We start from the raw sequence: 26835 nt of genomic DNA, 5'->3' as shown, positions 1-26835 counted from the left end.
GCCGCGGCCCGCCTGGCCCTCCCGGGACCCTCCTCCCGGCCCGGCGCGCGGACTTTCCGCTCACTCGCTCACGCGCGCACTGAACTCGCTCACAAAGTTGCCGGCCGCGGCGGCGCTGCGCTCGCCCCGCTGCGCCCGTCCCCGCCTCCCACCTCCCGCCCCTCCGCCCCATGCCGTCCCCGCCCTCCCCCGCTCCCTCCCTCACTCCCTCCCCGCCGAGTCTCGGGTGAGATCACCGCGGGGCTGCTCAGGGCTGCGCGCAAATCTCGCGAGACCAGCGATCGCTTGGCCCGCTGGCTGGGAGCAGAGGAAGCAGCGGGAGGAGGGCGGGGGAGCATTGGAACTCCTGGTTGCCATGACGACGGCAAAGCCCTGGATTGCCGGCCCCCGCGGAGAACCGAGGCTGCAAATGTGGGTGCAGCTTTCACCTGCCCCCCTCTCCTGCCCGACACCCTGGCGGCGGGGAAGGCGAGGGCTGTGAGCGAGCGGAAGGAGGATTTTTTAAAACCTATTCGAGAGGGTTCGTGATAGTATCCGGCCGCATTTGACAAATGAGGCTAATTTTTAAAGACGTTCTGGGGCCGCGGAAGCCAGCACGTCGCTATGCTTCCAAATTTGCACCACACACTCAGTTCATCTGCCAGTTCATTCCCAGCTCCACACAGCGAACCGCACCGCCCCCTTCCTCCCTGCGGCTCCCGCACACGCGCCGCTCCCGCCGGGGCTCCTGCAGCGCGCTGCTTGGTCGCGGGCTCTGGGCGCCTGCCCCAGCTTGGCACACGGCGCTGAGCTGCCGGGACTCAGGTCTCAAGTCCTGCGCGCCGCCCTTAGTCCCACCCTGCCCAGGATCTAGGCTTAGTGTGGACGTCTCTGCCCCGCGGTCAGATTTTTGACTCTTCACTATCTTCTTATATATACTCCCACTTTCTCTTTCTTTTCAGCGGTTAGAATCCCTGCTTTCTCCATGTTTGTCTCATTAAAACCCTGTCCACCTCAGGGGAGGGCAGCAGAAAAGAAAGCATTTGAAAAAAAATTTAAACGTCTTGAGACGCCTTTATATCTATTGCAGTTATTAAGGTTGAAGATGAAATCCTCTCTTCGCATTGTTTATGTTGTAAAGACTTTCCTGAGACGGCATATATCTATGGCCCAAGTAAAATGGGTCCTCTTCATAGAAGCTGAGCTTAAACTTTAGATTTCAAAAGGCATGTGTCAAAATACAGCCCACGGAATTTGAATTATATCTCAATATAAACTACACATTCATCCCTATACATCAATAGGGGAAAGCTACAATTGAACTCAATTCCATAGAAATAGAAATTTAAAATCTAAGCACCTGAATAGTAGCTCGGGCTAGGGAGATAGCTGGGCAGTCTAAGCACCTGGTGAGCAAGCACAAGGTTCGATCCCGGGTACTGCAGCCAGAACCCAGGCTGTACCTGACCAGCACCGAAATGGGGTGTGATGGCACACGCCCATAATCCCAGCTCTGGGGAGGCTGAGACAGGAGGATCACTACGAGTCTGAGCTATGTAGCAAGACCCAGCACCAAATAAATAAATGAGGAAAAAAGAAGTGTAAGCAGTTCAGACTCGTAATAGCTGTTTGCAAGCCTGAAGCTTAGGCAATGAAGGTTTTTATATTACACATTTAAGTGTATGAGAATAAAAACCAGTAAAGTCAGGAAACTATAGAATCTGAGTTCTGCGCCACTAATAGTTGTGTTTTCTTGAGAAGTCTTGTATCTGTTTCTTCATCTGTAAAACTAGGAGGTGGCCCACATGCTAAGCTACTAAAGCTTTCAAGATTTATAACTCTCAGACCTATAAAAATTTCCAGCAAATAACAGATTATATCAAACAAAAACCAAATGAGTGTTTTGTTTTATAGTAGGTCGTTTTTCGTTGTTTATCTATGTGCTGACTTTTTTTTAACTTGTTGAGAATTTTAAAGTTTGTCTTGTCTCAACTACAAAAACAACAAAAGTATTAACTGTGGTACAGTAGTTTCAAGAGGAATCCATTGCTCATGGTCTGTTGTTACGCTAACTCAAAACAGATGCCTTGTTATTTAATAAATATGCTAATGATCCAAACCAACGATCCAAACAACACATACAACACCTCCACCATGATAATGGTGATAAGGAAGGGGAGGGAGGGAGGGAGGGAGGGAGGGAGGAGTGGCATTGGGTTTATAGGGTGGAATGTTTAATAGCACGTATCTACAAAGGAACAAGTGGAATATTACATATGAACCAGTTTTAAGGATCAGTGCTTCTGACTGTAGCTTCCTGTTACAAATCAGCTGTTATGGTTTTGCCCTGAAAGGGTAGCTACCAATCTGAATCCACCACCAGGACAATTTCAAGGCCCCCTGCTGTATGGCTTCCAGATAGCCATTGAAACAATTAGCCCAAGTGCTGGCCAGCTCTATTAACTTTCTTCAGTGCTTTCTAGAAGCCCCACAAGATGACTGTTAGATTTTGGAATCCAATAGCAGCAAATTACAAAGACAAGCTCCCTAATCTTCAGTCATAGAATGGTAGCAATTATCCGAGGGGTATAAAATTGCTCTCTCCAGGTCTTGGGCTACTTGTGTAGCCTTCACTGAGGGCAGGACTTCCCTGGGTGGTTCCAAAGGCGACCAAACGTGAGATCCGCCAAAGCTGAGTTTTCTAACTGCGGCTTGTCCGGGTCAATCAGCCCCACCATGCCTTCCCTGGGGTCCAGGGTAGAAGCAAGTACAGCAGAAGACAGCAAGAGAAAGTAGTTGGCCACACACAGATTAGAGCGCCTCCTTCCTCCTCCTCTCTTGGCTCCTCTTCTTGGCTGCTCAACCCCTCCCCCAGACTCGCACATCCAGAGGGAGGTTCTGTAACTTTTTGTGCTGATAAAGGTGTCTACTCCCTCCCTATTTTCTTCCGTTTACTACAGCGCAGTTTGCCTCGCACTGGTTGTTCTCTTCTCAACAAAACACCCTCATACATCAAACGTTGAATTTGACATAAAAGCTTTCCAAGCGAGGAGATTTTGTAGATTTTTTAATGTTATAAATGATTTATATTTGCGTGCTTTACAGTCGAAGTCTGATTTATCCCACCTATCGTCCTTCAGCTCAGAGCTTCCTATTATTACTTCTGGACTGCCAGCTGATACTCTGAACCCTTGAGAGGTCCAAAGTGCCCTTAGCATTACCCAACATTAAGGAATAGCCAATGTTGTTTAAATGTTACAATTTTATTGTCTTAGCCCTAGATGGTATAACTACACAAGAACAAGAGATTCCTTACCTAGTCTCCCATCTGCGTAAAAGTGTTCCTTACAAATTTAAATATCCCAGGTCATGAAATTGCAGGTTACCTATTACACTTCTCTTTTCACTCTCCTGTTCTTCAAAGGGTCAGGGCTGGCCGGATAGCTCAGTGGACTAAAGCACCTGCTTAGGTAGAGGGCAGTGGCTGGAGTTCAATCCCCAGTATGCAGCGCTGCACCCCTCCCCCCGCACAAATTGAGAGGACGATTGGGACTGAGCGTGGTGGTGCGCACCTGTAATCCCAGTGCTCGGGAGGCTGAAAACGGGAGAATCACTATAAGTCTGATCTGTGTAATGAGACCCTGTAGTTCCTGTACTAAACACATTTAAAAAATAAAAATAAGGGGCCGGGGACATGGCTCAGTAGAATAAGTGCTTGCCTGGCAAGCACAAGGATCTGAGTTCAACCCCCGGTTCCACAAAAAAAAAATAAATAAATAAAATAAAAATAAAAATTAAATAAAAGGTCAATTCACATCTCCTCCTCCATCCAACCTTATCATGGTCTTGCTTCTTTCACTGGCAAAATAGACGCAATCAGAGGAAAACTCAACCTACACACCCTAATCAACACTGTCTGCCAACCTACACCTCTGCACACACCCCACTTCTGTCACGTACGATGAATTCTGGGTACTCTTAGTTAAGACTAACCTCTTGCTCTGTGTATCAGTCCTATCTCTTCTAGCTTAGAGACATGGATTCAGCAGCTCTCCATTCTGTCCTGCATCAATCAGCACATTTTCCCTCTCTGCTGAATTAGTTCAGAAGTTTACAGGCATGCTGCAATATCTGCCAGAGTCAAGGTGAAACACTTCCTAGATTTTACATCTGCTGCTTGTGCTGCACTTCACAGCAGTCTTCAGAAGGCTTTTCCACACTTGTCCTCAGTGCATCTTCTTCTGTTCTCCTGCATCCATTCTGAGCAACTTTCACCTCACTACTCCATGGAAACAGGGCTTCTCTGAAGCATCAATGACAGCCTTGTCACTAATAGGATGAACCCAGTGCTCCAATGCCATCCTCACCTGGCTGGACCCATAGGCAGCAGGGGCAGTGCTGAGTAGGTTCATCCTGAAATCACTGTCCCGACCTCTGGATGGAGACTTCTCACACCTTTCTGGCCTTTTTACTCTTGAATTTCTGAACACTGACATTTCCAAGACTCAATCCCTGGACATCTTTGTGGTCTCCTCTCAGTGGTGATCTCAGCAATCTGACAACACTAAATGCCATCTGTATCAGTCAGAGTTTTACTAGAGAAACAGATATAACACAAGATGTACAAGTGTATAAGAAACTCCAAGACTGACCTTCCACAGTCAGCCAGAGTCAGATGAGGAAGCGTGCAGAAGGCGTCTGCACACTGGAGGCTGGAGGATTCAGTCCAAGGTCTGGAGCTCACTGCCTCATTCCATGCAAGTCTGTACCAGGAGGCCGATGGGTCTGGGACAGAAGGCCAAGGAGCCGATGCTGGAAGGCTGAAGGATCCGAGGCAGAAGCCAAGGGTCTGCTGGAAGCCAGGAGACAACACCCACGCTAAAGGCAAAGACTGGAGCGCCTCTCCAGAGTGGACCCCTCCGTCCTTCCTTGTTTCCCTTTTATATCCTTTAAGCTACACCCTAAGGTGTGGATGGCTGAGCCAGTTTAGTTAAGCTTCTAAACTTCTCAAGTTGACACAGTCGATCACCCACTGCACCGTGCATACCCTGACTAGTCCCAAATTTAGACCTCTACTCGAGTCGCCTTCCTGAACTCCTGACTGTATATTCATCTCCTCCTCAGCATCACTACTTGGTTATGCAATAGGAATCTCAAATGTCACCCATCTAAACCTGATGAGCTCCAGGACGCTCTGGGGTTCAAGGTGTCCTCCCCACCAGTTTCCTCCTGCAGGTCTCCCCATCTCAGCTAAGTTAAGGGCAGTGTTAAGGTTTTGTCTCCATATCCTAGGCTCACTCACTTAGAGGGAGGGCTTATGGAACCACAGGGCCTGCCGCTGACTTGTTTTTAGGAAGTGGGCTTTGATCTGGGGAGGCAGGCAGCCCGTTGGGGGTGTGGATGCACGTGGACGGGCTGGCCTTCTCTCTGGCCCTCTTCTCTCTCTGCCTCCTCCTACATGCCATGCCACTGTGCAGACAGCTTCTCCTCCGCGGTGCCTTCAGGCCATGCAGTTCTGCCTCCGGGCCAGAAGACTTAGCGCCCAAATAAACCCTTCCATCTTTAAATTCTGGATGTCAGGTTTTGTCTCAGCTACAAGAATGTGGGCCTGGGAGATAGCTCAGCAGTATAAGCACCTGCTGGTAAGCGCAAGGTTCTGAGTTCAATCCCGGGTACAAAAACAAACAAAAGCAGCAACAAGAACCTGACCAGCAAGCCTCAGAGTCGTGCTAACTGCTCTCCATCAGCAACTTGTGTTGCCCCTTCCTTCAAAATCGGGACAGAATCCAGTCACTTTCTACTCACTGCATTCTCTGGGTCTGTCTGTCTGTCTGTCTGTCTGTCTGTCTGTCTCTCTCTCTCTCTCAGCTGTATCTCTTGCCCTTTTTCTGTTTTGAGATAGGCTCTCCCTGTTCTGGACTCAAGCTTGTGGACCTCCTGCCTCCGCCTCCCAGCGTGACAGGACACCTCTCTGACTCAAGCCACTTCTTTCCTGGTAGTCACAATGGTCTCCCTGCAGGTTCCCCTGCCGGATCTCCTTACTCCTACCCGCTGCCCTGATAATTTGTTCTACACTAAGACCCAGAGTGTGCACCGTAAGAGAGTCGGAATGTGCCACTTTATTGCTCAGGACCTTCTAGTGCTGTTTATGTCTTGAAGAAATGGTCCAAGTTTATATTCAGGCCTAGAGAACTGCATATTGTAGTTATTCCTTGATTTCCAAGGAAAATTGGCCCCAAGATCCACCCACCCCACCACCATAACTCCTTCATTTCAATACCTAAGTCCCTTATATAAAGTAGTGGTGTGGGGGCCAGCAAGATAGCTCAGGAGACTAAAGTACCTGCTTAGGCAAGCTTAGGCAAGCCCAGGGACTGCATTCAATGCCCAGCACAAGGAGCTTCGACACCAGCCCCGCCCCAGGGCGTGCTGAGCTGGCCACGTAGACCAGGCATGGTGGCGCATGCTTGTAATCCCAGTGCTGGGAAGGCTGAGAACAGGAGGATCACCATGAGTCAGAGCTGCAGTGAGACCCTGTAACAACCAAATACATTAAAAAATAGGGGGTCAGGGAGATGGCTCAGTGGAATAAGCGCTTCCCTGGCAAGCGCAAGGGCCTGAATTCAATCACGGGTTCCACCAAAAATAAAAAATAAATAAATAAAATGGTGTTTTATTTGCATATAACCTCTAGTATATTTTAAATCATCTTTATGCTACTGGTAATATTTAACACAATATAAATGATATGTAAACAGTATTGTTTAGGCAACAACATACAAGGCACAATTTTTAATACAGGCACAATTTGTAAAATGTACTTTTAGTCCATAGGTTGGGGGTCCGCCTGCAAACGCAGCTGGCCAACTGTATTGTGTCCCCAGTGCCCAGGGCTGTCCCTGCTCCCTCCCTTCCTCCCTCCTTCAGCCCACCCAGCTGCAGTGGCATCCCTGCTGTTCCCTTGTACCCCAGGGGCTCTCCAGCCTCCCTTCCGGCTTCCGGGCCTTGCGTTTGCTGACCTGCTGCCTGGGAAGTTCTTTCCTACAGCACCTCCATGGCTCATTTTCCAGGTCCTTCAGAGACAGTCAGCACTCAGGGAACATGGTGCTCTTTGGCCTGCTTGCCCTCAGGTGCACGCTCTCTCTCTGCCGTGTCCTGCAGGGAGTCCGACCCACATGGACCATGTTTCTTAGGTTTCCTGGTCAGGGCCTAGCAGCTGGGTTCAGCCTTGGGGGAGGCATGATCAATGATCTGGATGTGGACAAAGGCGGGGGATGAGCTGAAGTCTTCTTTTCTGCCTGGGCAGGCGGTATCTTAGGAGCCAGTGTACCTCCCGCATAGCCTAAGGTTCCACTGGGTGAGAACCATTTTCACACTCTTCTAACATCTTCATTGGGAGGGAGGTGGTAGCTTCCTGTTAAGAGTCTGAGAGTTGGGCTGATGTGTAGATAGGTGTTACAGCAGTTACTTAGCCTGTGCTTAGGCTGTCTTGAGTCCTCGCATGCATGCACATACACACACACACACACACACACACACACAGAAACAAAACTCCGGTTTGTCTCACTGTTTGAGTTTATTTGTTAGCTCTTCCATCACCTGTGTATGAGGTCCCTCGTATCAAATTCCCTCTTTTTTAGTTACCAAGACCAGCTTCCCTTCTTCTAATTGGACCTTTTTTTTTTTTCTTAAAATTTATTTGTGTGTGTGTGTGTGTGTGTGTGTGTGTGTGCAGCTCAGCCCACCAGGGGGCAGGGCTGGCTGGCATGTGGTGCTGGGGGATTGAACCGCGGTCCCTGTGCTTTGCTAAGCTTGTTCTAAGTAGGTGCTTTAGACCACTGAGCCATCTCACCAGCCCTCTAATTGGACCTTGATCTTTTCATCACTTATTGCCTCAATCTCATCCTCAGCTCCCGCTCAGCTTTATTTTTCACTACAGTCTTATCACACTGTGACCTACTGGTTGTTTGTTGATCTATTGTCTGTTTCCCACCTACAGCGTAAGGCCCCTGTCACAGGAACTGTGTTTCCGCTTCATCTGCTATCATATTCTCATCACCTAGAATTAGAACAATGTCTGGCCTATCATGAGCACTACATGTTTGTTAAAGGAGCAAATAGTTCTGGGGTTTTTTTGTGTGTGCTTTGTTGATTTTTTGGCCTTTCATTTTAGATGGGACATCCCTGTGTTGCTGGCTGGACTTACACTTCCAGGCCCTAGAAACCCTTCTGCCTTGGTTCCCAAGTAGCCAGAACTACAAATTTACAGCACTGTGCCCAGCTTTTCTGTTATAACCATTAAATAAAAAGGCTAAGAGCTGGCCAGATAGCTCAGCAGATTAAAGTGCCTGCTTAGGCTGACACAGGGACCAGGGGTTTGATCCCCAGTGTGCAGTGCCAGCCCTGCCCCCGGGGCACGCTGAGATGGTGATTGAAACTGGGCATGGCAGTGCGTGCCTGTAATCCCAGTGCTTGAAAGGCTGAAAACAAGAGGATCACTACAAGTCCAATCTGTGTAGTGAGACCCCTATAGACCCCGTGCTAAAGACCTAAAAAAAAAAAAAAAAAAAATACAAGGGCTAGCAAGGTATGATAAATGGAACAACTCCTCTCCCATGATGTGCACACCCTAATCTTCAGAACCTGTGAATGTGCTGCCTTCCATGGCAAAGGGGACTTTGAGGGTGCTGTTAAGGGTCTTGGGCTGAGAGGGTTATTCTGGAGTGAGCCCTGAGTCATCACAAGGAAGGGAGGTAGGCTGGACTAGAAAAGGAGGTGTGACCATAAAGACAGAGGCAGAGAAAAAGCTGAGGGTGCTCACAGCTGGCTTTGATCTCAGAGAGAGAAACCCTGACTCAGACAATGTGGGCAGCTTCCAAGAGCTGGAAAGGCAGGAGGAAAGTCATCTGCCCCACAGGCTTCAGAAGGATTGCCACCGCACCGCTATCTTTATTGTAGCCAAATGATATCCATTCAGACATCTGACCTCCAGAAATGAAAGCTAATAAGTTTGTATTGTTTAAAGCTGATGTGTTGGTGCACATCTGTGATCCCAGCACTCTGGAGGCTGAGGCAGGAAGATCATTGTAAGTGCAAGACCAGCCTGGGCTACAAAGTGAGCTTAAGGCCAGCCAGTGAACTGCAAAGCCAGACCCTGTCTCAGAACAACAAACAAAACAAAAAAAGAAAAAGAAAAAGAAAAATCCCATACATTTGCGGTAACTTGTTAAAGCACTGACAGGAAACCAATGTACAAAACGTACCCAGGTGTGCCTCAGTCGGGATTCATGTCTTGCTCAGTCTTAAGTTTCTACAGTCTAGAACAGTTCCTGACACAAGGTAGGCACCAAAGAAATTCTTGTAGAATGAACGAGTGAAGCCTAATAGCAAAAGAAATCAAGTGAAGTGGGGAAAATCCCTTGGCTTCGCCTGATCCCAGAACGTTCTGGCCTACCTACCAATCCTCCCACCTTTTGCCAGGCAGGCATTAGCACATTCTATTCCAGTGACAAAGAAATCTTGGAACCATTTCAAAAACTTTTATTCACTTCTCCAATAACATTTCATTTGTCTTAAATATATTCCCTTTGAGACTGGAAATTCCTTTGCATCCCACCTTCATACCTTTGTTCCTTCCATCAGATTTCTTGGTAGAGAAGATGTCAGAGGAGGGTGTAAAAAACGGAGACTTCTCCCTGCTCCCTTGTCTTTTTTAAATGCTTAGAAATGAAAAGAGGCTTGCTCATGACTTGGAAGCGGTGGGCTGAGGCCTCCCGAGCCCATCTGGCCTGTTCCTTTGCCAGTCAGAGTTGGTGACATTCACAGGTACCCAGGAGCTGCTGGGGCTGCTGGGACTGCAGCTGCCTGTGGCTTCCGAGGGGAGTGGGGAGAGATCGCGCAGAAGAAGCCAGACTGTGTGTGTTCAGAGCACAGACAGGGACGGCATGTAGGGCTCTGCTGCGGCGTTCTGAGGAGCAGCACTGGGAAGCCAAGGCCGCCATCACCTTTTTTTTTTTTTTTTTTTTTTAAGGGAAACAAACTGCAACAGCTCAGCATTCATCCTGAACAAAGCGAATGGGAGGCTTAACTTTTTTCTTTTAACTTTGCTTGTTTTCATTTGGAGGCTAGTGATGAGCACATCCATTGAGGTATGAGGACTTTTCCGGGGCTGGTACTGAGGACTAAGCCCCAGGCCTTTGCATACTAAGTGCACGCTCCGCCGCCTCGCAACATCTCCAGCTCCATGGCATCCAATCTTATTTATTCTGTCGCTAACACACATACATGCACACACGTGCGCACACTCAGTCTCCTAGCGCAGCACAGAAAAATCTCAAGACCTAAGGCAGCCTTGAGTTCCGTACCAAACTCAGGCTCTGTTTTTAACTAGCTGAATAACTTCCAGTAAGTAATTATGTTGTTTGTTTTTGTTTTTTTCTAAAAGAGAAGACTGGCCCCGTGACATAGTGCAACAGATTAAGCGCCTGCTTAGGCAAGCGCAGGGAGCGCGGTTCGAGCCCCAGCACCACGTGCCCCGCCGGCCTGGTCCCCGGGCGGGCGCTGAGCCAGTCACTGGGGCTGCGTGGTGGCGCGTGCATGTAATCCCAGCACTGGGGAGGCTGAAAACAGGAGGATCACTACGAATCTGAGCTCACCAAATACATTAAAAAGAGAGAGAAAGAGAGAAGACTCAGACCTCATGCCTCCAGGCGGAAGTTCGCATGCTGATGAGTTACCTTCCTCAGGGACCTGTTTACTCCTGGACAAGAATCCGAGGAAGGGATTTTTGTGCCGAGCTCCCGAGCCTCTCCTGTCCCACGCCCTTCACCTTGTCCTATGATCCCTACCATCCGCTCACCTGTCTTGTCATAACCCGTTGGCAATATCCAGGAAATAGAACTCTTGCTGGTAGGAAGGGGAGGGACAAAGGCCTCTGAGCGGTCCCGCGGGCCACTTCTGTCCCTCTCTCATGTGGCCGTCATGGGAGAGGGCATCCCTATCGCTGCCACTGGTCAGCCCAGCCCAGCTGCTCTTGTGGGCAGAGGACCTCTCAGGACTGCCACACGCAGCCACCCTCTTGGAGGGTGCTAGGTCCCCGGGCCGGCGGGCACTTCCGCTCTACTTGTCCCATTCTTCCTCTAGAGGGCAGTACAAGTCACGGCCCCCACCAAGTAGCTGGGATCTGCATCGTTCGCTGCCCCGCTGCCCCCTCGTTTGGCCTAATAGCCGGGAAGCGAGGATGAAACACCACAGGGCCCTCCACAACTCTGGTGAGCATGCACTCGGCATAGTGGGCCGGCTGGCCCTGGCCCTGGGTCCACCTCCACCACTCGGCTTAGTAGCACAGTGGCTTTAGGCGGTCTGGATTCCTTACCCGTGTGGGTGGGTGGGGTCGGGAGTTACTACAGAGTGAACCAAGAGCCTTCGCACTGAGCTACATCCTTTCTTTATTTTGTATTTTGAGACAAAGACTTACTAACTTAAGTTACTAAGTTGCTCAGGCTGAGCTTGAACTTGCATCCTCCTGCCTCAACCTCAGAGTGGTGGGTGTTTATTTTAACTTTAAAGTAGAAATAATAATAATAATAACTTTTAAATCACACTTTTAAGATTTCATGAGTTAATACATATTTTACTAGACCTTGTGGATTGGCTACCCAGAAACCACCTACAACCTCCACTTCCTTTGCCTCTTTGTCTGTCCAGGCTTCTCAGGGTCCTCCAAATCTAGCTTAACACAAAACAGGGACTTGGTTCTCAGAAATAAAATTTATTACTTTATTCTGAGTTCTAAAAGATACCCAAGGGTAGAAGTAAAGTGACTTCCAAACACTCTGAATCACCCGTTGCCTGTCTGCCTCTCTCTCTCTCTCTCTCCCCATCTCCGTCCCTCGTAGACCTGGGAACTGAACTGTGGTCCCCTGCATTTGACTGCATTCGCCCAAGCTGCGCTTTGAACAACTGAGCTACCGGGCATGCCCCTCCCTAACCCTTTTGGCGGAACAGTTTCCTCCACTTTCTGGTCCCCACAGGGAAAATACCTGCTGGATTCATTCCAAGCTTAAATATCTCCTAGATTTCCAAAGTGTCCGGGAAAGAAGTCCTGATCTACCCAGCTTTAAATCACGTGCCCATCTCTACCAGGTAGCTGTGACCAAGAGTCCAGGGTTTGTCACCTATGATGCTGTGGAGGGTGTGACAAGACCATGGGAGTGGCAGTTCCTAAGGAAGAGGGAAAGCAACCCTGAGAAAGATGACCAGGAGACAGGTCTTATGAGGAAGAGTGTGGAGGAGTTACTTAAGAAGCCTAGGACTTGTTTTCAGCCCTTATGTTTATCATACAGTTGGGGAAAACAGAATGAAACACTGTCTTGAGTGTAAACTCATCGAGTTGAGGGGAGATAAAATAGGAAAATACCAAAACTATCAATAGTGGTGGAATAAATTTTGTGCTTCTTGATGTCCAACTGATGAAGCCCAGTGCAGTGGTGGAGCTGTGCTATGTGTGAGGATTTTGGGGTCCTTTCTGGAAGGTCTTTTCCATTCTTACAGAGCTCTAGGACCTCTTTTCTTTCTTGGAAGATAAGAAGTAAAAGCATTTTCTTGAGAACAAAAGATGACCAGGAGACAGGTCTTTTTTTTTTTTTTTTTTCAGGGACAGGTCTTATGAGAAAGAGAAATTGTTTAAAGTGGGTTTTCTGCCCTGGGCAGGAATTAATGGAGTCAAGCCATTAAGGGGGATTTACAACATCCATGAAAGAGATTACAAAATAGGATAAGACAGGATTAAGTAGCATAATTAGAGTTTACGGAAAGAGATCAGGAAGTTGAGGACAGCCCCAAGAAGCCAGGGGATCTTGCCCCATAGGATGAAGGATGAGGATGGGGAGAAGTGTTTCTGAAGGGAGGAGCAGAGTAGGAGTTGAGGGTGGGGGACAATCTTAGAGATAAACTGTACGAGGGTCTATAGCAGTTCTTAAGCCATGAGAGATGCATGAGGTCACCGGGTGCCTGTTAAACATGGGGGTTCCAGAGCCCCCAGTGCTGAGATTGTGATTCTACTGATCTGGGGTGGGCCTCAGACCTGCACCTCAGTAGACCTCTGACTGAGTTGCAGAGCACAGCTGAAGAAATTCTGGGTGAATTAGGCCAAAGAAATGTCCTCCTCTTTTGAGCATGTGCTTGCTGGGTGACAGCAGCTAGTCACCAGATGTGAAGTCCATTCTGATGGTCCTGGAGAGCCGCCCTCAGCCAGTGCCATTGCGACCGCTGACTCTCGGGTGCTACTCCCTGGGGCTCCTTTGTACCCCCGACAACCCAAGGTGCTGCTTGGCCACCAGCGTACCTGAAGCTCCTCTAATGACCCATGTATCATGCCAGGATCACATCGTGCCTCCAAAGCAGCCAAATCAGACCAGGGGTTGAAGTCTTCTCCGATCTTTGCCAAAAAGCTAAGAAGCAATTAGATGCTGAAATTGTGGGCAAGGTTTTGCTGTTTATGACTTGCTGGTTCGTTTATTTACCTTTTCTTATCTAACCGCATGTTTTTATATAAACATAACCATTGCTTATTTTCATTTTTAAAAATGAGGTTAGGTATCTGTAAAGGAAGATTTGCTATTCCAAAATTCTCGAGAGTTGATACTCTTTGGTAATTACATATTACTTTTCTTTCCTCCTGAACCGTGTTGTACCTCCTCTACAATTCAACCCACATAAATTCCTAAAGGAAGCAGGGAGGAATCATTGCACAAGAAAACAGTGGAGAATGGGTCAATTCAGTTGCCAGGTACTGGGACTGATATCCAAGTGTCTTCATATCCTTCTCCAGGCTTTTTTATTAGACCATTATCTTGTTGTTATTTTATTCTTTTTGTTATTTTATTCTTGATTTGATCCTTTCAGCTGTTTTTAGAAAAATTTTAAATTCTAATAGCATATTTTACAGGACCTTGAGTCAGAAATTCCAAATACACACAGAATAATTAAGTTTTCCTAGCCTTTTTCCTAGTCTGTTTACGTTTGTCTCCATCATAACTATATTTATTTATTTATTTATTTTTGCAACCATATTTCTTTGGATCTACCAGCAGAGTGGGAAATAAAATGCATCTGCTTCCTGCTTTTGTGTTCATTTAATCTGGTGGTTCCCAATCTGCCATCACATATAATAGTCTGGAGGTCTGATATCTATTTCTATTAAATCTCATTCTACTAGAAATGTTATATTTGGTGGCTTCCATTAATCTGAAGTTCTTGAAATCTCTGTGCCCTGCCTTTGGTCTGGTCCTCTGATCTTTGCTGCTGGGAGCATGCTTCGGTCTACCCACCATACCTGATGCCCAGTTTGCCCAAGTGGGTGAGCAGGAGCTGTAAGCGTGTAAGCCCTCTGGGTGCCATGTAGTACTTTGGACACCCCCACTTGTGTTCTAGTTGTTTACTGTTGTACACAGATGAATGTATGACTTAAAGATTTGAAGCAACTCCCATTGTACTATACCCTGTCATTTGGAGAGGGTCAGAGAATTCCGGCATGACCCCAGCAATTCTTCTCTTTCACGAGTACCTTGCTGGCAGATTGGAGGCTTCACCCACATATGGGCACCTACCTGGGTGAGTATAGATGGAAGGCTGAACTCTCCTGGGACTGTTGCCTGGCTCTGCTTCTACAAGAGCCTCAGTGTTGTGGGACTTGCAAGGCAGGGCTTCCAGGGAAAGTGTTCTGAGTGACAGGAAGTGGAAGCTGCCAGTCTCTTAAGGCCCGGGTCCAGCAAGTGGCAGGACATTTCTGCCGTAGTCCCTTGATCAAGCAGTTACTTCACTTTGCTGTGTAGTAAGGAATATGTGGCAATCCTTAATCCTCCATGGAGCTTTTTCATCAAACATAAAAATGTATTCACCCAACATTCATAGAGCATGTAAGGTCCAGGATCAGTGTGTAACTCTGAGACTACGGAAGGAGTTAGTATACTTTCTTCCACTAAGAAGCCCATAACCTAGAAGAGAAGCCAGCATGCTACACAGTATTATTCATAACCTTTCAGTATTTCTCCCCAAAGCCTCACATCAGTGATGCCAAGAATAACCGTAGGAAGATAATTTAAACAAAAAGGAGCGAGCACCCGCTGTCTAATAATCTGCAGTTGCTCACAATGCAAACATCTATTTATCTAGCAACACCTGGCACGCCAGTGAATGGCGATGCGGAGCTGAAGCCTGAAATAAATGAATGTCAGAAATAAGGTCTTTGAGATATAGCTCTTCCGTATGCTAAGAAGTAGTTGTACTCGGAACTTAGGGTAAAAGGGGAAATTCCAAAGCACTCCAGGTCAAGAGAAGGCATAGTCTTGGAATGGACTGCAAGGATCATCCAGGAACGGTGGCGGGTTCCTGCTTCCTCTTGGGAGACAAGGAAAGGGACTGTTTCTAGTTCAGTAGCCTCACCCTGAAGCAGTGCTCCTAGGTGTGCAGCCACTTAGTTTAATAGACTGAAACAGTGGCACAAGCTGGTGACACAGCATATGTAAGAAACATCTGGTGCTGGCTAGAGGTCTTTGAGTCCCTGCTCGGCAGGCGCCGTTGGCTGGGGCAGTAGAGGTGCAGCATACATTCAGGAAGCCTTGAGAAGACTGGGCCAGGGTCAGCATCTGTTTGGACAAAGTTGAGAGAGAAGTTTGGCGTCAGAGGGAGGCCAACTTGGGAGAAGCGTTGGGTCTTCAAAGTGGGCATTCTTCATTCTAGAAACACAAATACCTTGGTTTACTCCAAAGAACTCTTGGTAGATTTCTTTCCAAAAGCAGAATCTAAATTTCACAGGAAAAAAAAAAAAAAAGAGCACCTCTTCTGTTGTCAGTATTGCTAAACAAATTGTACATGGGATCAAATGCCAAGTGATTCTCGTACCAGTCCCTGTGCTCTTTAACTTTTCATTCATTTCTCAGTTTAGATATGATCTGTACTGTACATTGTACAAAAGTTCTTTAAAATAGCCTTAGTTCTGTTTGAATGAACAATTAAAAAAATAAGGGCTAAACTATTCCACATATTATATTTCCTAAATCACGTTAAAATATTCAGTTTGCTACAGGAAATTGAGTTATTACCATTCAATAAATGGCAATCTTTTGTCATTTGTTCCTTCCTTCCAATATCCCCTCTCTTTCTAGCACATAATCCAAAATTCTCCCTGAACCCTAACTTATCGACTCTCAGCTTCCCATTTCCCTTCATGATGTCCTCTTGCTTAATTACACCATAATGTCATTTTCTCAGTGGCTTTTGCTTTGTTCTGTTTTTGTTTCATTTTCTTTGCTTTGCGATAAGATCTTTCTGTGTTCCCCAAGCTTGTCTCAGACTTGTGGACTCAAGTGATTCTCCTGCCTCAGCCTCCCACTTAGCTGGGACCCCAGGTGCACCCCTCCACATCTGGCTTAGGTGTTGGAAACTAAAATAATAAACATCTTGAGAACTGATGCGAGCGTTAATGGCTTGGTTGAGGTCACTTATGTTGAGTGGTGGTACATGCCCATAGTTGCCTTTTTCCTGTCTCAGCCTCCCAAGGAGTTAGTTGAAAGTGTGAGCTTACCCTGGGCAATGTAGTGAGTTTAGAAGGCCCTGTCTCAAAAATGTTTTAAAGAGGAAAGGGCTGTGGGGATGTAACTTGGTGTGAAGGCCTTGGGCTCAATCCCCATTGCCACAAAAATGAAATCGTATAGCTAATCAGTGCAAGAGCACAAGCTGCCATCAGCTGGTACTCGATCTAGCGTCCACTGAAGTGCAGTCCAGTTGGTGTGGGAAGGGCCCTGTACTTGGACTGCTTCACCCACTGCTTCCCACACGCCCGCATTCCTGTGGCCAGCATTCCTCAGCAACAGCTTTCCAATGCCTTAACTATCCTAGGCTACTCTTAGGTAATGTCCACCTTGAAACACGTTCAGAACTGGAAACAAATGTCTCAGATGGGATCTGATCAGATGGTGTCCTACGTCTCCTTTCCTGTAAACTTAGGCTATGTCATATCTGTTGCATCTTCTGCCACATATACAGTCTGCTCCAGCCCCTGAATATGGTATGACAGTGGTTAGGATTTCCACTTTGGTATGAGTGGGAGTATTAGGAATACTTTCCATTATGAGTAACGGGGTGTCTATCAATAGCTTAAACAAAAGAGGTGCTAATTCTTACACCGCACAATCTGGATACATGTGGTTCTGCCGTTGGTTCAGTAGCTCGATGAGGCCAGAGCTTCTATCTCTATGGTTCATTTGGCCTTTTCCACTGGCTGCAAATTTGCAGGCAAGTAAGGAAAAAAGGGTGAAGGGCTCTGCCTGTTCTGCTTCTTCTAACAGAAAAACAAAAGCTTTCCCAAAAGCACCTCCAGCAAACTTCCCTGCTGCTCACTGGGTCACTTGGTAATAACTGCTGCAAGAGACACTAAGAAATCAGGGAACAGGGACTATTGTGACTGGCTCAGCCCTTTCATGACCCCTCGCCCGGGCTGGGCACATGGCCGGGCACTTGACTGCCTGGACCAAGGAAGGAGGAGGAAAGCAGCCCTGGATGCTGGAGGGGCATCTAAGTGTTCGTGAAACTCATTTGTAGCTCGATGTTCAACATCTAGTTTGCATAAAGATGAAATTCATCTTTGGGCAGCAGCACACACATCTCTCACTCTAACTGCCCTCCCTCCCTTTAAACAGCTGGCCTCTGTTCCTGAGTCCCACATAAGCTGAAGCTCAGCCACAGCAAAATTCCCTTAGTTTCTGCTGCGCTCTTGCTCTGGACTGTGCCTCCCTCTTAAAAGCGCCTCCAGCGATCTACGCAGCTCCCCTTGATCCTGGGTCAGACCTGAGCCCTGAAGCAGCTCTGTTAGTGCTGCACCGTGTGCCTTTCTCTCTCTGCATCAGGAGTGCGGCTGCGTGTGCTCTGGGAGAGCTCACTGCCCTGCTCTCTGTAGCTCATTCGTGCTCCTGCCTTGCTGGTTCAGACCTGAGCCTGGATTGAGTCATGGTCCCATCCTGGCTTAGCTCAAATCTTCCTCCCAGCTGAGAACTCCCTGTACACCATGAAGCTCAACCCACAACGTTTATAACATGTAATAGATTACTAAATAAAATTTTATTGAACTGCTTTGAGTGTTTAAACGCCTAAGCTGTTGATTGTTGTTACTAATGGCAACAGCCATCAGTCAGAAATGCTATTAAGGAAGTAAGCTAATTCCAAGAAGATTTGTAGCAAATTAATTTTAATGTATTAGGCAACATGGCCAAAGACAAAGTTCCATTTTAAAAAAAGAAACTTCTGAACATTTTGCATCTTGAATAATAAACCAAAACAACACCTGGACAATAGTAAAACAGGACAAGTCCAGATACGGGTTGATCTTGTACTCTGTAGATAATCTACATTACATATCAATGACTAATGTTTTATGTAAAAAGAAGTAATAGGGAAAAAATCAGAAGACTGACTGAATAACAGGGAAATAAATCAAATATAGTAGTACATGTACAACTAACAATATAAATCTTGGCAAAGAGTTTCATCTGAAAGAGTGGGAATATTTTCTCCTTCCCAGATAATTAGAAATATTAAACCAACCATATTTCTCTGTAAGTCAGAGCTAAGAAGAATGGTTAACCATAATAACCACATCCTCCTAGATTCCAGGTTTAAGTAAATCTGTGCAATTCTATAAACTTTGGATCTTCCATTTTGTTCTTTAATTGGCTTGTTGCATAGTTATCCTATTGAAAAGCCATCTCAAAATCTTTTTTCAAAAGTATGCTGTTTTTGGAAAGAAAAACAGCCCAGAAGTGGTGAAGCTAATCAAGTCATAGTATAAACATTTTCTGGAGGAATGTAGCTTTTTAAAATTTTTTATTTTTTGGTACTGGGGATCGAACTCAGAGCCTTGCGCTTGCCAGGAGGGAGCTTATGCCACTGAGCTATCTCCCTGGCCCAAATTTGCTTTTTATAAAATTAACATATTAGGATGACAAGTAGATGTAGGTAAGTAGGTGGATATTTGTGTGTACTTGGGCATTTAATATGGCTGGACAATTACATTAAGGTTGAGCTCACTGGCAAAACCAGCTTTGTAGCCATTGTGCCTGGGTTGTACGTGCAGGTAACTCCATGTGCTATACTACTGGGCATGCATGTACCAGAGATGATCTCTGGTAATGAGAGGCCAGAAACACAACTTATTCCCTTGTTCTGAAGGCCCACTCTCTTTAGGTAAGGCCACAATTTGTTTCAGGGTAAATTCAAGTAATGAATAAAGACTTAATTGAGACCTCAGGGCACTATACCCCGACCAGCCATGTCAACTGTGGTTTGCATTGACTCCGGGCAGAGCTGAAAACCATTCTGAGGTCTCATCCAGACTCCACAGGGGAGATGCTTGGCTTCATTTGTGATGTCTCCCGGGAGGGAAGGGAGTGGTCTGCAGGAGACGTAGGTCTGCATGCAGATCTGTATGCTGTCCGTGCCATGGGTCAGTATCGCCTTCAAGGCCAGACTACAGGCTGCGATAAGTCCAGGATGGGGCCAGAGAACCAGCACTTCTAACAAGTTCCCTGTGGAGATCCATGCTGCTGACCCAGGGGCCACACTTTGAGGACTGTCACCACAGGTTAACCAAAATACGTTTAAAAGTCATTTAAAAATTAGTTTCTAATTGTTCTAATCATAGAAAAGCCTTGATGTATAACTTGAAGATTTCCTGATTTTAAATAACAAATACCTCTATCAAGTCACCTGGAAAAATTAATTGCTCTTCATGTCCTGCAGAAATTGGTGTACTGGGCACATTGTTGAAAACTGATCATTTGAAACCTAAAGAGGCTTCAGCTGAAAGCAGCAGTTTGGAATATAGTGTAACAAATATAGAACTGTTCCCCACGCTAATGAGATATCAGGAAAAGCTGCCTATCGAGCCTCTCCTGGTTCATGGCTCACGGAGCTGGAATAGAGCAGGACATCTGTTCTCCTATTTCCTGGGTCAACGAGACACGGCTATAATCATCTAACAGTTATTAGCAGCACTGGACGGCAGGCTGGCTGAACAGTACGTGTATCACCACAGTTAAGATACCACCACCCACCTAAAGCTTAGGTTAATCCATTTTCCAGATGAGAAAACAGGCTGAAGGAGTTTAAGTAACTTCTCCAAGACTACAGAGCGAATACCTGGCATAGCTGGTACTTGAATCCAGACCACTAATGGTCACCAGGGCTTACAGGCCAAATCTAATTAAGTATTGGTTGAAGAGAAGAGGATAAGGACAGGGCCTGGTGTCCTAACGGGTGAGTTAGGTTGTGGATATTCCAAGATGATTTCTCTGCATTTTGAGTCCAGAATGCTATTTTTAGGAAACCTTGCTTCACTTGGGTCAGTACTGACCACTTCCAACAAGGCCACCAAGTGACATGGATAGGATGTGTATCAGTACTGACCACGTCCAACAAGGCCACCAAGTGACATGGATGGGATGTGTTTCCAAATGGCTCCAAGTGTGTCAGGCTGTTGTCAGTCAGAGCTCCTTTTAAACATACCAAGGGAATCAGTTATTTAAAGGAATCTATTGCCAAATGCTCCTCTTGGAAAATGAAAAATCTTCTCGTAATTAAAATAATCACCCCATGTTCTGTTTTACAAGTCTGATTTTATTTTAACACCATTTTTTTTCTTGGCAGGTGGGAGGTGTTCAGCTCGTGGAAAGAATAGAGAGCCCTCAGAGGCCACCACCAGAAGCCCATTTGCTTTTATACCTTTTTTAAACCTAGAAGGCAAGAGAGCATTTAGACTAGGAGAGGGCATGGTGGTGGTTAACATGGGTTTCACTGCAAAGAGGAATGGTTGTCCATGCCAGGGAAGAGTTGCCTTGCTGGCCCCATAGTCTCCATGGCAACGTGGTGAGCTCACAGTACCAGATCACTAGCACCTGCAGGGCCAACATCATTCATCTTCATCCTTGGTAGAGACCAAGGATGTGAGAGACGAGAGTACTTGAGGTTCTTCTATAGGAAGCTGCAGAAATCCCGGGTAATTTTTTCATGTGTTTACCCAAGGGTAGATTATCAAAAAGTCCAGTGGCACTTTCTCACAGATAGCCCTCACTTTAGGAAACAAATAACATTTTTTCTCGGAATGTGAGTTTGCCTAGGGTTGCCTGTGTGTACTTAACGGATTGACAGAGCCACTTGGTATTGTGAAAACTCTGGGGCCATGAACAGGGAGGGGGAGGGAAGACAAGGATCCCAGACTAAAGCTTCTGGAATAATTACTTTGCTGCACCAGCTTCTTTATGAATCTTCACTTATTGTTATTTAAATTATGTGTGAGAAGCTGAAAATTTCCCCAGAATCCTGAGTTATGTAGAGATTAATGCTCAAGGTCTCTACGGAAGTATCTCTCACACCAGAAGGGCTGAGCCACACTCTGCCCCTGGTCTGATGTCTATGTGTTCTCCTGATGTCTATGTGTCTTGAGAGGAGCTGGCTCCAAAGCACAGAATCCTCCAAGGCCTCTATTTTATCTAAAATATCCACAATGAGTTTGCAACCCTGCTTGGGCCCTGGGGTGTGAGTTACCCCAGGATGGGGTGCTGGGTGCATGTTCACCCACTGATTTGTCAGATCAACCCTGGACCATCTCAATGGGGCTTCAGGGTCATGAGTGAGGCCGAGTTTCTGAGTTACAGTTTACTTAGAGCAGTATGACTTTCTAGACTGTGTTTTCAAATGTCTTAGTTACTTCCCTCATTGCTGGGACGAAGTGCCCCAAATCCAAAAGTTGAAGGAAGGAAAGGCTGATTCAGCGCATGGTGAAGAGAGGTTTCAGTCTGCAGTCAGCTGGCTCCCCGGCAGGTGACACGGCAGCTAGACATCACAGAGGAGAAGGAGCTCATGGTGGCAAAAGGCAGCAAGCAGAGAGCAACCAGCCTGCCTTACCCTTTTACCCATACAGATGGCCAAGCTTGTGTGCGCTGTACACTGTCCAGAACTATGCTAATTCCAATCAGTGGACTAATTTAGTACCACATGCCCTCAATCCCAGTGTTACACACCCTAGACCCAACCAGCTCTGAAAATCCCCACCTAGAAGTGCCATCACCTCTTTCAAATATGAAGGTTGTGCTGAAATCAGATTGAATTTTGACTGATTACAGTAAAGCAAAGGAGATAGTACAGAGAGAAGATGTGTTTAATTTTAATCTGACAGAAGGATTTGTAAAAATATGGACATCTTAAAGGAGAAGAAAGGGAAAGAATACACTGTGCAGTTACATTAGTCTGACAGGGTAAGTATAGAAGGGGGCTGTGGGGACAACATGCGCAAAACCATCTTAACTCTTTCGGTGATCGCGCTGGTCTTGGTAGCTTGGCCATCCTGAGCCTGTTGTGTGCAGTGTGGGCTAAAGGTGTAGCATATCCAAGACAACGGACTGCCCAGCAGTCCTGCTTCTGGGTGTACAAACGGCTGGCAGTTCCAGCCTCTGTCTCGGGGACCCAGCCCCCACCTAGACTAGGGTAGCGCTGAGGCCACGCCCCCAGCACAGCACCCCGCCACTAAATGAGCGTGGCAGGGTTCTTGGTGCTGTTTCCTGAGGGTCACTGGACTTCGGCAATTGTAAATATTCGCTCAAGGGGTGCGTGCTGCTTTGCCTGGCCAAAGAGCTGACATGCGGTCCGAGGCTCTTCCTACCGGTGCTCCTTCGTGGGTGGTTTCTTCCACAGATTTGCATTGTATCCCTGGAGGAATCCTGCCATCGCCTTCCCGGGCCAAGCAGAGACCGCTGTAACTCCCTCCGCCGCTAGGCTTTGCCATCTGCTGCGTTTGCACCGTCGCGGGCCCATAAGGTCGTAGGCACAGCCACACCCTGTGGCTCCCGGTCTCTGCGCAGCTCTGCTCCGGACAAGCAGCGCGCAGCCTCCTGAACGTCCTCAAGCCCGGTTCTGGCCGACAGCCGCAGCTCCTTGTGCTGAACCCTGCCACTCAAAAGTCCCGTTGTGGTTCTCCCCCTCCACGGCACGCCTTTGCAATGCTCAGGACCCTATAAAGACCTTCACTGCTCTGGTCTCTACCACCAGACTGGCCCCCTTCGGATATGTTCTAAAATAAGCCTGCGCCCGCCCAGCCCATTTCCCTGCTTCTTGTCCTTTTCGTCCTAACAATCCCTGCTACTTTTGTTCCCTCCTTTATCCTTCCCAGGTGTCCCACTCCCCAGATCTCTTGCCTGTTTAATCACATTTTGGCGTTTGTTTTCCCAAAGACATGAAACAAACATGAAAATATGTGGGTAACAGCAATTATCAGTGTAAAAGACAGAAACTCAGATACAATGTAGAATAAGTTGAGAAAGACCCAAGTCTTGCATATGAACCAGAAATGTCAGTATAAATTTATGAAATACTTTCTTTTATTTTTTTATTATTTTTAATCTCTATCTCTCTCTCGCTGGTACAGGGTTTCGCTACGCAGTTCAGACTCGTAGTGATCCTCCTGTCTCAGCCTCCCCAGAGCTGGGGTTACAGGCATGCACCACCACTCCTGTTCTGGAGCTGGTGCAGCACTTGGCCAGATGGCAAGTGGTACCCAGGATGGAACCCAGGTCCTTGGACTTCCAGGCAGGCACTTAGACCACCAAGCTGTCTCCCTGGCCCCAATACTTTCTCTTAGTACCAACCAACTTCTTAAATGATCCGATGTCCCTTTCCTTAAGATAATCTCCCCTCCTCCCCCTCACTCTGTAAGCAGGAAGACCCATAGGATTGACAGTGTGGCTTCGAAGACACCACACAAGCACTGTGGCTTCATCCATGTTCTCTGTAATCATTCACTCTGGGAGGAGCAGCTGCCACATGCTGGGAACATTTAACCAGCCCTATGGGAAGGTGAGTAACAGGCTCCTGCCGGCCGCTAGCACCAACCTGCTAGGTTTGAAGTCACCCCGCAGAGCACCTTCCGCTCCTCTGCTTAAGCTTCAGATAACTGCAGTCGTTTACTTTTGTCCTTTGAAAAGACCTAAAACAACACCTACCCAGCCACAGTGGCCTCTGTAGACCTTAGACTGCGGTCTTGATATGTATCTTACTCTCAAATAAGACTGGTCTTTGGGCCCATGAGACAGCTCAGTGGACTAAGTGACTGCTTAGGCAAGTGCAGGAACTGGGCTTTGATCCCTGACACCACAATATATTTGGCACAGGGTCTCACTATGCAGCTCGGACTCGTAGTGATCCTCCTGCTTTTAGCCTCCCCAGAGCTGGGATTACACGCATATGCCACCATGCTGGGACTCAGTGACCAAGTTCCACCCCCCACCCCCGGAGGCAAGGCCAGGGCCTGCGCAGCATGTGGTATCAGGGTTCAAACTCTAGTCTCTGTGCTTATCTAAGCAGGTGCTTATTCTGCTGAGCTATCTCACCGGCCGGAAGACAGGTCTTCTAAGTGCTCCTATTGTTCGATCCATTTTGTATCCCTGTACCCGGGAACCTGTGCAACTGCCTTGAAGATAACAATATGCGATATACTAACCACTGTTAATAACCACCTTGTTTTGAAATTCTGCTGCATTTTTATTGTTTTTTTCAATCTCTTTAATATACATTAAAAAAAAGAAGAAGAAGAAGACAGGTCTTCCTGAAGAAGTCGGAGTAGGAAATGAACAAAATGAGCCTGTAGCGCGTCAGCCTTCTAGGCGGTCCTCTCGTGGCAGCAGAGGAAAGCACCTGTGACAGAGGGCGGGGTTAGAGGACCCGAACAGCTTCTTCTTGTTGGCTCAGCACTGACATCCTGATTTTGGGTCAGGACTCCCAAATTGTCGGCCCTCTCTGGACTTTACCTCCTGGTTACGTACTTTTCATGTTTCCATAGTAACCACATTACCTCATTACCTCATTTTTCAAGAATTTTACAGGAATGCCATGCAAATGACAGAAGGCTTACATTTCCCAGACACTGTGGCCGTCGCCTGTCGTGGGGCAGTAGGGCTTAGTGTCCACCTGTTCCCCAAGTTGCTGTCACTATTTGTTCCTATTTTGTGACCCTGGTTTTCTCTAAGTGCGTTTATGGTTAGCTACTGGGAGGGGTGAAGGACTGAGTTTTTTTATGGTTTACGTGAGCTTAAGTGACCCCCCTCCAAAGGAAGTCTCTTCTGCTCCATCACTCTCCACAGGACATCACTCTCCACAGGAGCCTACTTGAGTTGGCTCCACGTAGCCCAAGATGGGAAGTTTGAACTTCAATCAGGGGTGTCGATTGAAACTCTATCAAATAAATGTAATCCATGAGACAATAATAATACTAAAAATAATTGGCCACCTTTTACAGATAATGAAGAATTGATTGGTTATCTGTAAAACTGACTTTCAGAAAGGGTAAGGAGGCTGGCGAGATAGCTCAGTGGATTTAAGTGCCTGCTTAGGCAAGCTTAGGCAAGTGCAGGGACCGCAGTTCGAGCCGTGGGAGCACATGCCATGCCAGTCCCATCCCTAGGGTGGGCCGAACTGGCCAGAGTCCCAGCATGGTGGTGCACACCTGTAATCCCAGAACTGGGGAGGCCACAAACAGGAGGATCGCTATGAGTCCCAGCTGCATAGTGAGACACTATAACAAGCAAATACATTAAAAAAAAAAAAGAAAAAGAAAAAAGGAAAGGAAAAAACTAGGCATTTAATGGCCTTCTCTATACAACTTATGTGACTGGATTAGTGGGTAGCAAAAACAGTTCTTTTTTTTTGCAGAGCTGGGAATTGAACTCAGGCCCTTGCATTTGCCAGGCAAGTGCTTATTCTACTGAGCTATCTCCCCAGCCCCTAAAAACAGTTCTTTTTTTTTTTTTTTTTCCTAGAACTGGGGATTGAACTCAGGCTCTTCTGCTTGCCAGGGAAGCGCTTATTCTACTGAGCCATCTCCCCAGCCCTTAAAAACAGTTCCTGATGAAAGTATTTCAGCTAATAATTGAAAAAGAAATGTCAGGGTTAGACTTGCAACCCCAAACAGATTAATGAATCTAGGCATTATGAATGACTTTGACTTTTCTAAAAAGAGCAACAAATGGAAATTACATGTCTCCTAATTAGAGAACAGAATGCAATCTAAAGGAGATCGAATTGGTCTTCAATTAAATCTGGAACCAGGTGCAAATTTGCAGAAAATAGGACAGAAGACTCCGTTAGCTTGGTCTGGTGGTTCACTTCTGGAACCTCAACACTGGGGACACTGCAGTGGGAAGATTCTGCAACTTTGAGACCTAAAGACATGTCAAGTTTTTTAAAATTGCACTGAGGGTATAGCTCAGTGGCTTAAGCATCTGCCTGGCAAGTGCAAGGTTCTAACTTTGCTCCCCAAGCAAAAATTTTTTAAAAATTGATAAGAACGAAGTACAATATTTAGTGGCAAATACTTTGGTGATAAAACAACAAAGTGACACAAGGAAATGGTTCTATAAAAATGATTCTTTAAATATACACAAGAATCACCTGCATACTTTACTCCAAGAGTTCCTAACTGAGTTGGTCTGTGATGGCGACCAAAACGTTGCCTTCTATCAAGATTCCAGATGATGATGACAATGATGATGATGATGAACTTTTGATCCAAAATCCACAATTTTAGCACCACTCCATGGAAACTCAGGATGGAGGGTGAGGAAGGAGAGAGGGACTGACGCAGGGAGGGAACACATAGAAGGGATGTTGGGGTGGATGGCTAAATCCTTTACTGTAAGAATATTAGCCATACAATAATTCATTCAGCTCTATCTCATAAATTTGTCTCATGTGTTTTTGTATCTGTTTTATTTGTAGTTATTAGTTTTTAAAAATTTTTTTATTTATTTTTATTAT

At 46.6% G+C, this 26835-nt stretch overlaps 1 protein-coding gene and 1 pseudogene across 1 annotated transcript in view; one reads left to right on the top strand and one right to left on the bottom strand.

The window, feature by feature from the left end:
• Positions 1-145, bottom strand: part of Sipa1l1 (signal induced proliferation associated 1 like 1) — a 367745-nt gene extending 367600 nt beyond the window's left edge. The window contains exon 1 of the mRNA XM_023703289.1: positions 65-145. The gene's annotated coding sequence lies outside the window, so the exon portion shown is untranslated. The remainder of the gene's footprint in view (positions 1-64) is intronic.
• Positions 1-26835, top strand: part of LOC101573251 — a 73560-nt pseudogene that overhangs the window by 1680 nt on the left and 45045 nt on the right.

Source organism: Octodon degus, unplaced genomic scaffold (assembly GCF_000260255.1).
Source record: "Octodon degus isolate 3935 unplaced genomic scaffold, OctDeg1.0 scaffold00007, whole genome shotgun sequence".
Classification (NCBI taxonomy): Eukaryota; Metazoa; Chordata; class Mammalia; order Rodentia; family Octodontidae; genus Octodon; species Octodon degus.
This window is presented reverse-complemented; position numbering and strand designations above follow the sequence as displayed.